General features: G+C 35.6%; 1 protein-coding gene and 1 non-coding gene across 4 annotated transcripts in view; both read left to right on the top strand.

The window, feature by feature from the left end:
- The window catches only part of GRID2 (glutamate ionotropic receptor delta type subunit 2), a 1,472,825-nt gene that overhangs the window by 813,997 nt on the left and 645,860 nt on the right, over positions 1–12,968 (top strand). The gene's annotated exons all lie outside the window — the stretch shown is intronic.
- On the top strand, positions 11,593–11,694 carry LOC112932689 (U6 spliceosomal RNA). The gene has a single exon (XR_003237529.1). It is a non-coding gene; the product is annotated as a U6 spliceosomal RNA (small nuclear RNA).

Raw genomic sequence — 12,968 nt, 5'->3', positions numbered from 1 at the left:
GAGAGAGAGGCAGAGACACAGGCAGAGGGAGAAGCAGGCTCCATGCACCGGGAGCCCGACGTGGGATTCGATTCTGGGTCTCCAGGATCGCGCCCTGGGCCAAAGGCAGGCGCCAAACCGCTGCGCCACCCAGGGATCCCTCCAGCTCCTATTACATCAGGGTTGCTCTATGTCAAGATTAAACTGATTGATTTGAAAGCAAATGAAAACCGTAAAATAACCCATCAATCTAGCATTTTGGAAATGTACATATGAATTTTTTTTCTTAATATTTTCTTAATATTTCACCAAATTCCAAATCACTGACTTTCTGAAGTTAGGTTCACTTTACTACTTGGAAATTAATTATTTTTTATGGACCTGCTTAAATTGAGAAAAAGTTACTATTATTGCTGTGTACTCAAATCAAATTTGAGAAGTGCTGGGTCTGGATAACTCTGCAATTCTCACTGGGACTGGGGAGGAGCAGAGGAGGAGTGAGAGAGACAAGCAGATTCCAGGCTGAACAGGCTGAGTGTAAAGCACCATACAGGGCTCAGTCTCACAACCTGAGCTAAAACCAAGAGTCAGAGGCTTAACTGTGCCACTTAGGCACCCCAGGCATTGGTATTTTTAAAAACCTCCTCAAAAGACTGATTGTAAGCTTCAGGTGATTGCTTCTCAACCGTCAATGTGCCTACTAATTTGGAAATTTTGTTAAAATGTAAATTCTGATTCTGTAGGTATAAGCCTGAGATTTTGTATTTCTATCAGGCTCCCAGATAACACTAGAAAGCAGATGTATAGAATACATCCTTCATCACAGAAAGCTCTCTTGGCCAGCACTGCTTTAAAACTTGAATTTATATCTAAAAAACCTTTATCGAAACTCAGAATAGCTGCCATTAGGAGAGTATAGAAATTTGAGAACATTGCCTAACAGTATAAATAACTTTTCCATGTAAGTAACAATAATAAACAAACACATCTACTTAATTTCATTTCAAACCATAACAAGTGTTTCTTGGCTCACTGGCCTGAGGCACATTAGTTGTTGAAAATAATAATAACAATAAAAGTTATTTTCTGGCAATCCCCATTAGCTAAAGTGTGGAAACACTAGTTCTATCTAAACTGTTAGTCCAGGAACTCTAGTGTCTTTCAAAACCTGCCATCTTCTTTCATTTTTCCACAAGGATCCTGAGATCAAGGTTGTTATGTTTATGACCTAGTTGTTTCTCAACTGTGACTTGGAGACAGGTGCCACAACCAGGAACATTCACAAATCACTATCCTGCTAGGCTGTTGCTGATGTCATCGTCCAGGGCCTCCCTGTCAGAGCAAGATGTCTCTTCCAGCCCAACAGCAGTCCCAGTATCCTAACACTAACCCTGATTCCCCAAGCACTGAGCCCTCATTTGAGTCAAGAGTGGTAGTTTATTCTGTTCCTTTAGCTCAGATAGAAAAACTCTGGTGCTCAAGTGTTTATTTCACCTACTTTTTATTGCAGTCTTTCTCTGTGGTGTTTAGCACTCATACACATAGAGCATGGCAGGATGTCTCTCATGGTAATGACTCCAGTTAGATGCAAAGATTAGAAATACCGAATATGGGGTGTTCCATTTCATACAATGTCCAGTGAGGTTGAAGTTTGGACCATACTCTCCAGAGGATGAGTGGATCCAACTAGGGCATCTAGCTGTCATTCCCCCAAAAGTCCAGGTATATAATCCCTCATAATTAAGCAGCCTAAGCAAACAATCCACTGTGTTCCCACCCAGCCAGCCAGGCTTTCAAACATAAAATGAATAACTGAGATGGCTGGACTGAAACCATGCTGGGACCCCATTATAAAAAAAAATTGCTCCTTAAAGTGTTACCACACTCTGAATACAATAATCACTTCGTATTTACTCTAAAAGAGAAGAATTCCAATAATAACAAGAGAAACATAGAGAAACGAACAAACAAAAATAGCCCTTTAAATCTCCCTACTGACTAATTCAGGTTGTTTCTCTAACATTGTTTAATGGACACATATTTTTATGAATTTTGGATCTTTTAAATCTGTTACCATCATTCTCATTATTATTGTTACCCTTTGTTATGCTCTAAGCTTCATGGGGTCAGTGTCTTCATTTATTCAACTTTAACTCCTACACCATATGCAACCTAATATGTTGCAAATAGCTGGCCCTAAATAAACTATAAATTTTAGAGGTGAAATATTCCCAGAGATTCATGATTCTGACTTGATTTTGAGGGTTTTAACATCCTATAACTGATCTAAACAAGAACTAAGTTATATATATACCCTGTTCCTTCTTATTTAATTGCAGCCTTTTCCCCTTCCAAACATATACAAAATGGTAAAATATAATTTAAATATTAGGACTAAGGAGAGGGTAAATTAGAATAGAACGTTAAATTTTAGGAGAGAAAACATCATATCAAAATATAGGTCTGGATGTTCCATTATTTGTCCCAATAAAATGGTACACAGTTGAGGTTAGGAACTATTATAAATTTCATATTCTCAACAGTATTAGACATAACTCCAACACACAACTGATGTTCAGTAAGTGCTTAATAGTTTGCTTTATTTTAATTTTACAAAAAGTAAAGCAGGAAAAAAGTGATTGCCTTACATATGAAAATATTTTCTTTTTTATTTATGACAGCCTGCCCTGATAATAAGAATTTTGCCACAATTGTAAAGAACTAGGGAAATGAACCATTCTCGGATTCCTTCACTTCCTGACTGATTTTAAACACCTGGAAAAATAAACCATTGAAAATCCTTTCTGGTGTCCACAGTCAAGTTTGGGTACAGTCTCGCAGCTCTCAGTAAGAACACTAATTTCCAAAATTTAACTTGAGCCCATGAGGGATGAAATTGACTTAACTGATATCTCTTTAGAAGGAATGAACTTCAACCTGACATATATTCACTAATTATTATTATTTCTTAATTCTCTTAAACATAAAAGATGAAAGGCTAAAACGTAATTCTAATTGGCAAAGGAATTTCATACCGGGAAGGCACCTCTTGATTAGCAGCTGTGTAGGCAGAGGGAGGGTTGGGGATATGGAAATTTGGCTAAGAATTCACACAGAAAAGTGCTTGATGTGCTTCGAAATAGCTCAATCAGTACTCAGCGTGCTGTGAAAGCGCTCAACTGGTGCTCAACTTCCAGCATATTTAAATGAGTTGAAAGCTTACTTTTTAAAAGTGCTCAATTGGGAGTGTTCAAGTTGTGGCGCCTATTAGTTGAATGCTAACTAACTTTTCCTTTTCATATGGCTCACTTCTCATTTAAGCAAACAGATAGCTTTGCTCTTCATGTATTCAGGTTGAACCTGGACTTTCCATGAGATATTGGGAGATCTACATTTCTTTGGGAGAAGGTAGATCTCCAGACCAACCATTTCCATTGCTTTCTCTTGCTCATTCTTGTTCTCTCATTTCTTCACATCCTCCTCCTCCTGACTATTTTGAGCTTTACTCTCTTGCTTGAAGGTAGTTTGAGAAGGCTAAATAGCAGTGTGCTGTGTTACTTGATCTGATGTCTTTTTATTCCTGATGCATGGGTTTGTTTTTTTCTCAAATGCCTTTCAATCATTTTGATAACATTGCTCCTCAGAAATGGTTTTGAGTTTCATTCGCAGTTTAAGAAACTGTATAGCTTTGTGCTATGTTCCATTAATGTCCACTTTTACCTTCGACTAATTCGTTAGTATGTTGCTTTTTAGGTAGGACAGTTGAATCCCATATGTGCTATATCACAAATAAATAACTGTTAAATTACTTAAGGTCAAATTTGAGCTATATATTTTGAGAGTGCATTTTGGGGAAAATGTACTATGTTCTTGAATTATCTTACTATTATTTTAATTGAGATGAAGGTTTTAATGGATTTCATTTTCTGTAACAACTTTAAAATCTCATGGGAAGATGCATTGATATATAAATGTATTTTCTAGCATACTTAAATGATGCCATCATGTATTCCTTTTGCAAGTACTTCATGATACATTACATTTTTTAAGTATATGCATATAAGTGCTTGTTAGTCCATGACCTACTTAGGTCTATTGTTCAGTGTGTGTGTGTGTGTGTATGTGTGTGTGTGTGTGTGTGTTAACGCTCTGGATACAAGTGTCAGGTGTACCCTGATTACAATTACAAAGTCTATAACCAGGTGAAGGAAGCCTTTCACAACATTTCCCTTTCAATAAAAGCCAAGCCACAGCTTTATCTGTAGAAATACGGTATCAAAGCCTTTAGTTCAGTTTAATTCTTGATCTTCAATAATGGTGGGGCAAGTTGTTGTTCAAACTAAAGGTAACAGAATGTTTAGGTAAATAGAAAAGGATTCTGTATACTTCACATAACAAAGGAAGAAGAGGAATGTGATGTCTTCATTTTAAGGTGAGTAGAATAACATCTTAATTTGCATTCTAGTGCAGAAATCCTGCATTAGCCTCCTAATACATCTCCCAGCCAACCACTTGCCAAGGCAAAAGTGCTTTCCAGTCCATAAATGCCATTGGAAAGGCCATAGCTTTTGGTGGAGGTATATATAAGGAATTAGTTGGCTGCATCATTTGAAAATGTGGATCATCTAACGCCCTCGTTCTGAGTTGGATTCTCCAAACAACCTTTTAGTTTTAGTTGGCTTCCATATTGGTCTACTGTAGAGAGAGAATAAGTTAGTTAAATGAATAAATTATTTAGATAACAAGACAGTCAATATGGTGTTATATGTCAATTGTACTTCAACTTTTTAAAAAGGTCCTATTCTGGTTTAAGTGAAAGAGATGGGAATCTCACTGGAAATTTGGATGAGGGCTTTCTAACTCTGTGTGTGAATTTTGCTAGTGTGAATCTGCACTGAGTGATGAAATAGTGCATAGTGTTCTGAGTCTATAGTGTTAAGGGCCTGACCTTGGACAGCCATGAATTTAGTGAGGTGATGACTATCACACCTTGAATTCTAAGAAAAATTTCTGGATGTCAAAATTGTATTTTAAATTTTTTTCTTTTTGAAGAAAAAGAATTTATTGAATTCTAAAATCTCTTGAATTTATGTGGTGTTTTCACAATAATGCTATCCTCAATTTTATGAGCACAATAAACTTTTTTTTAACCTTTGTGCTGACATTCAAAACTACAGAACTAAAGACATTTCCATAAAAGTTAAAATCTGATATTTTTAGCAACCTGGAGTAGCTTATAATGAAAATATCCAATTAGGAATATCTTTTTTTTTATATAGAACAAAATGAAGGAAGTTGGGCAGCAGAGGTCTCTTCACCAATTCTACCCAGTGGCTATAAGAGGCAGTACTATGTTATTGCTTTGCTCTAAAATAAAGACAGAAATGCATGACCTGTTGCCCCTCACTGATTGGCGTATTGAAACTTGTCTATTAAATTACCCTTTACAGAGTTTCACCATGTTCTCTTTCTCTGAAAATAAAAGCTAATTCAGCTTTTTTATTGTTATGAGAGAAAAAAGTAATACCTAGAATGGGAATTTGCCATGCAATCATATGTTCAAGTGATGTATTTGTTTTAATAAACCAAGAAGGTATTTAGGTGGTTTGCATCCATTGTAAACAATTATCCTTTTGTACTTACTTGACCTAGTTAGATAATGACATGCAGATAGATTGGATTCACCAACACATTAGTAAAAATGTTCCGTGGAGTATTAAAACAATTGCTTTTAATATTCCTAAACAATAGGAGGCACCGGGTTCAGCCCCTGTGAGGTGTATGGTGCTTGTTTGCAATCAGCTCTGACATTTTCCAATATTTCCACTAGAAAGGAGTTCTATTTTGAAAACACTTATTAGAGAGCAGCTGAATGTGCATAGTCCATTGAGTACTACATATTTTTGTTGATTCATTGTTTTCAGTTGTTGGTGGCCAAGATTAAGAAATGATTGAGAGAGCGTCAGTGTGTTTTACTTGATTGCTATATAGGATAATTTTTTTAACTCTTTAATATTATATTTTCCAAATTAGGATTTTTTAAGTCTTATTAATATGCAAATACATGGTATGACTGTGTTTTTCCTACTGTATGATCTGCTTTCCAATTGAAAATTAATAAATGCTCTCAACTGGTCCTACAGTTTTCATCAATATGAGCAGATGTTGCTATTGTTTGTTTGACTGGAGCATTTACTTTGAAAGATACCATCTGAGCTTGAAAATGAACTAAACTCCAGTCCTGTTTTTGTATAATGGTGTCAGGAAAATATTTTGTTTTGTTTTGATTTCAGTGGTAAATCAATGGTAGTTATCTGATCATTTTTAAGATGTGAATTTAAGAGAGAAATCATACTTGCTTTTGGTTTTTGTATGTCTAGTCTACAACAGCAACAACAACAAAACACTTGTCATATGGGGGTCAAATGGCAATGCATCTATAACAGTGCTTTTTACAAACTATTCGCTATGCTAAAATTTCAGTCATTTTATCCATTTTGTAAAAACTGAGCCAACATATAATGCAAACTATATGCTACTGTTCTGACCCAATTATGAATTGTTTTAAGCATTATAATACCTCCTTAGCACAGATACTATTATTATTCCCATTTTATATATGAAGCTAAGGTACAAGAAGATATATAGCGTCCGCAAGATCACACCGTGGATTGCAAGCCAGGCAGTGTGCCTCTCCAGTCTGTGCTTCTAACTGCCATATTGTGCTGTGTTACAAATTCCAAGGGTCTCTGTTATTCCCCTGTGAAAGCTAGCCTTGGCTTTCTGTAAATAAGTTCTTGCCTAAACGGTAAGATAGTGGACTTTTAACTAGTGGATATTATTATTTGACTGAAAATCTAGTCAAGGTTTCTGAAGGACATACATCCAAAAAAGGGAAGAAGAGAAAGGGAAAGGCTCACAAATTAGTTAATGCCATGCCAATGCTGAAGATCAATGGGATAAAAATATCATACTAGCCTATTTACTTTGTCTGTTCTTAAGGTTTAAAACTTTCAACAAAAAATAATCATTAAAAAATCTTAATATACAGTGTTAATACTGATTGCAATATTCTTATTTATTATCTTGTATGTACTGGAATAAATCATTTGAATACACTGCTCATAAAAGTTATATGCTCATTATAAATGTAAGAAGGGAGAATCCTAAAGGACAGAGTATAGAATAATCTGTTATTGAGGCAAATTTACCTTTTTAAAGATACCTTATTGTTCTAGAACAAACTATAATAATAGGTGAATAGAACTTCATTAAATTTCTAAGGTGATTCCCTCAACTGAGCAAAACATGTGGACCAGTGATTTTCAGGGTATAGAATGCGGTATGAATATTAAAGGAAAAGTAGCTTCTTTTATCACATCACCACAAATACTAAACCCTTATTTTTTTAATATGTTGAAAAAGGAAGGGCAGTATGGCCTCTTTCACTGGATACTTTATAATCTAAGGTTGTTGATTTTGATGCAGATAAAAATTACTGTAAAAATGTTAAGTACATGCAGAGAAAATAAAATGTGTAATTGTGAAAAATTGTTTTAAACTTTATTTTGGCTTTTCAAATTCTAAATAATGAAATTTGGCTTGTAAATATTACCAGTTGAGCCCGCTGATATTTGGCAAAGTCATATTTAACCCTTCTCAAGTTTCAGTGGGGAATCAACATTTTGCAGTTTGCTCATCTTAGGCCGATGGTTATAGCAAAACTCTAGCCAGGGGTTTATTTGTCCCTTGAACTCCTGGGAGGAAAAAAAAAAAAGAGCTAAATGCAAAGTAAAATAAACCTTTGAATTATTTTAGAATTTGTATAGGCATTATTATGATTACTATGCAGAATGATGCCTTGCCCTTGAGAAATTTGCATTGTACATTAAGCAAACTGCCAATTTATACTATTGCTGCTTGAGGTGACACAAGTACCTTGCCCTTTAGGGCCCAGAAGGAACCCAAAAGAACCCCTCTGTCAATATCATTCATGCAAGTGACTAATAATGTCAGATTTATGTAGTGAAGCAAGTAAACAAAGAGTGTTTCATGATAGAAACAAATAGTATATGAATGCACAAATGAGAGTGAGATATAGTTTGAAATAACAGTGAGACATGCAGTTCAGGCTATCCTGCTCTGATTTGTAAATTATCTTTTTTTTTTAATATGTGGGGTTTTTTTATGAGGGGTTTTTAAAAAATATTTTATTTATTTATTCATGAGAGACACAGAGAGAGAGACAGAGACATAGGCAGAGAGAGAAGCAGGCTCCATGCAGGAAGCCCGATGCCGGACTCGATCCTGGGACTCCAGGATCACGGCCTGAGCCAAAGGCAGAGGCTCAAGGGCTGAGCCACCCAGGCATCCCCTGATTTGTAAGTCATCTAATAGATTTGAAATATATTACACTTGAAACAAATGTGCTTCATCTCTATGAGACAGAAATATCCCAGGAACGTTTTAAGTGTATCATGTTTAATAACATTTTGTCGTGAAACCCAAACATGTGGGATGGCTGAATAGTTATTACATTTTATATTTATCTACCTCGAGTAGCATTTTAGAAATTAAAAGACAAATTTAATTTAATTCACCTATTCACCTATTTTGTAATTCATATAAAGTTGAGCTTTTTGTTACTGAACATAAAAGTTTAACAATAATTTCTTCTTAATTTAGCATCTAAAGACATTTGAGTTTTATTATGTGCCACATTTATGCCATAATACACCCAAGATTATGGCTAGATATAATATGCTTATGAAAAATAATCATGTACATATCATCACCTAATCTGAGGAATAGGTAGGGTGAACTTAAAATTGGAAAAACGGTAACTGTAGTGGCCATAAAGATTTGCTGGATAGATATGGTAAGAGGGAATGAAAGGAAACCATGAAGGGTAGTTATTACTATATCCTTTTTTTGAGGAAGAACAGTCTACACTGAGAGAAGTCAGGTCACTAACACAAAAATACCATGGCTAATGAATGAATAGCCACTTCATATCTGATTAAATATACATATATTGACTGTAGACACACACACACACACACACACACACACACACACACACTCCTGGTTTGTGCCTGACACCATTCTTATCACTGAGGATACTACAGTAATAAGAGAAATGACTTTATCCTTTCTCTTAATTTATTTTCTAATGCATGAAAGTAGAAATAAACATGGTAACAAATTATTTTGATATTTGTAAGTGCTGTAATGAAATAAAATAATGAGGAATTTCTTTCCAAGGGAGTAATATACTTTTGTAACCAAAAACGTACAGCAGTATCCTACAAAGTTTCTTTCTTCTACTAACAATACTTCATGGAGTTAGACCCTATGCAGTTGAGGACTGTATAGTCAAACTTCCTGGGTTCTATATACATTTTCTATATGACACTGAGCCTATGTGAACCTCAATTTCCCCACTGACAAAATGGAATCAATATTAGTACTTACCAATATTTTAAAATTGTTACAAAGATTAAAAAATTAAATCTATATAAAACACTTAGAATAGTTTCTGATACCTCATGAAAACTCAAACATGTGCTGTTCTTGTTCTTTTCCTTATTTTTACCTGTGACTGTTATTAATCCTGAATCAAAATACTGTTAAGCCATAATTGTTTTTGATGTTGGTGAACTCTTGGTATACAGTGTCACAAACACTAGGTAAAGTAGGGTTTCAGTACTTCTAAGAATACCCTAAGTGAACTTAGTCAAGGTTCTTTTTGAATGTGATATGCTTGTGACGCCTGGGTTGCTCAGCAATCCAGCATCGCCTTTGGCTCAGGGTGTGATCCTAAAGTCCCGGGATCGAGTCCCACATCAGGATCCCTGCCTGGAGCCTGCTTCTCCCTCTTTCTGTGTCTCTGCCTCTCACATGAATGAATGAATGAATGAATGAATAAATAAATAAATAAATAAATAAATAAATATTTTTAAAATTGAATGTGATATGCTTGAACATCCATGGCCAACACTTTTATACAACTTAGATTCTCTCTTATTTACTCTTCTCTAAATTCTTATTGATACAGGATGCCCTTCATGCTCTATTAAATATGTTTACTGTTTCTAACTGAACCACCTTCTTCAAATCTCTTAAGTGGCTACATTATAGAATGTCCAGTCAGAATAGTTAACACATCAATTTGTCTCTCATATCCTAACCTAAGTGCTACTCTGATTTGTTATTGTCAAATTGACTCTTGACTCTTCAGATGCTATTCTAATGACTCCTCAAGTTAATTATACTTCTATCCGCTGAGTTACTGAAGCCAGACAACTGAGGGTTGCCTACCTCTGTCACACCTCACATGACCTCCCTATTCTTCCAGGTCTCTTTCCCTCTCTCCATCTCTCCATTGTCACTGCCCTCAATAAGGAATCTGTTAACTATTAACTCTCAGTTTCTTTTGCCTAGCTTATTACTTCAGGTTGCTAATTGCACTAACTTCCTTCCGAAACTCTTTCCTAAGTGATGTCCAAGTAATCTTTCTAAAATGCAAAGCTTATATCACAGCTTTAGCTGAAATCTTTTGATAGTCCTGTATCATCTTTAGGATAGTCTCCTCATAGATGCATACAAATCCTTTCTACCTTTATCCCCTGCCATTGTCTCTTATTTATTCAATATTATATTTCCCTGAGAAATTCTTTGCTTTCCTACTTACCCTTCAAGATTCAAGTTGTGTAAATCAACGTTCCAACCAGAAAGAGATTTCACACTCAAAGTATTCAAATATCTCAAGAAGGGATTATTACAGTGGGTCTATTTGTGAAAGTCTAGGCACAGCACGGGTAACACAGAAAGAATGCAATAATCAGAGCTAATAAAAGAGCAAGAGATACAATCCCAGGCCTAAAGTAGTATGGGGGGGGGGAGTGGTTATCTGAAATTAGAAGGAAAGGGAGCTATGTAGAAAAGGCTGACAGGAAAGGCCAGTGGCAGTAGAACATAGCAACTTGCAGGAAGGGAGCCAGGAGAATAGATAAACTGGGTATATTCTTCTCCCTTTCTCAGATCCAACACCAGGCCTTTCTTTTGGCTGAACCTTCGGGAAGTCAGAGATTTGGGAGCCATTCACATGGTTCACATAATCCGATAGGTCAGAAAGATAGAGGGGAATAGGTGGAGGTAGATCTAGAAAGCCAAATGAAAGATTCCTGAAACTAAGCTTTTCCAGTTTCTTTCCATGTTAGCATTTGTATTTGTTCTTCATGTGCTCCAGGTCATAGAAGGCACTGTGGAGGACCCAGATGGGCTCTGTACACTGCACACAAAATAGTTTACATCACAGCTGAGGAAGCCACACTTAGGGAACCCAAATCTTTTTTTAATAGACTGTAAGAAAAATGCTCTTCATCACAGAGGGAGATGTTATCTTTACTATATTGACAGTAATCAAATCTGCCCTTTGCTCTGGAGGTAGACATTACCTCTATCTTCCAAGGCTGTTTACAAATAAACATCCTTGCAAGATAGTTTGAAACAAAAGGACAGTCAGTGCCTTGCTTATAAAATATACAAAAATCCAAGCAACCCATGGAGAACTGTCACTGTTAGTGTGATATTCAATTTCAACTATTTCTTGTTCCCTTCAGCAGCACATACACTAAGATTGGAACGATAAAGAGAAGATTAGCACGGCCCCTGCACAAAGGTGACACTCAATTTCAGCTTTTTCATTTTTATCCAAGAAGATATTATTCCCTTTGATTGTATTTAAAGGACAGATATGCATTTGAACTATGAGTGAACTATGAGTACCAGTATTTGTTAATACTGGTTGAATCAATCTTATATATTTTTATTTTTTATGAGATTGCATTAGAGAAAAAAAAATCTCCTGATTTAAAAAAAAATGTTAAAACCACTGATTTAGAAAAGGACACAAGGGCAAGCTACTTAGATTAATTTATTCTGCATTACAACTGTGAATTTTACTCTTAATTGCTGCATCCCTTGTTGATTATTCATAAATATACCAGACTTTACACAAAAGTCAAAACATTTTAGTGATAGTTCTGGATATGAATATGTTCTGTGATGCGGCTTATGCTACCACCATGGTAACATAAGGCATGGAATAGGGGACATAACCTGTACATATTAAGTGGAATTGTAAAATATATATTTCTACCATTTTTCATATATATGTAAATTCTAGTTTACTAGTTTGAATTTTGATGAAGATGACAATTTGGTATTATATTTATTATTGCATTGCACTTTAAAGTGATCTAATTCATGAATTTATTAAACATATCTATTATTAAGCTCTATTTTATTTTATGGGTAGGTTCCCATTTTTATAAGACTTGGAGCCAGTATGAAAACTTTTAGCAGTGGATCTCTGGGTGGCTCAGCGGTTTAGCCCCTGCCTTCTGCCCAGGGCATGATTCTGGAGACCCTGGATCGAGTCCCACATCGGGCTCCTGCATGGATCCTGCTTCTCCCCCTGCCTGTGTCTCTGCCTCTTGCTTTCTCTGTGTCTCTCATGAATAAACAGATAAAATCTTAAAAAAGAAAGAAAGAAAAACTTTTAGGAGCAATTATGCCTTCTTTGGCTTCTCTAAGAGATTTCAGAAGATTATTCTAACATCTGAATACAATTATTTATCTCTGAGGGGGATGTAGGAATACCTTTTGTTTGTCTATCTTTTATTATCATTGCATATGAGCTACATTCCAAATGTAAGTAATTTCGTTTGAAGTAACTGTCTAGGAAGGTTTTTTTTTTCTTTTTTTAATATTACAAATTTCTGAGCTACTCAGTTCAGCACATTTGAGGAATTTGACTATGGACAACTAGAGACAAACATAATAAGGGAATGTATTTCTTCTAAGGCAATGTTAGCATGTGTCCAAATCACCAGGAAGGTTTGGGAAAACTTCGATTCCTTGGGCCCACCCCAGAATTTCTGAATCAGTAAATCCAGAGAATTTGCATTGCTAGGAGATGTTCA

The sequence above is a fragment of the Vulpes vulpes genome, chromosome 4 (genome assembly GCF_048418805.1).
Source record: "Vulpes vulpes isolate BD-2025 chromosome 4, VulVul3, whole genome shotgun sequence".
NCBI classification, from domain to species: Eukaryota; Metazoa; Chordata; class Mammalia; order Carnivora; family Canidae; genus Vulpes; species Vulpes vulpes.
The sequence above is the reverse complement of the archived record's forward strand: the minus strand, read 5'-3'. Positions and strand labels throughout refer to the sequence as shown.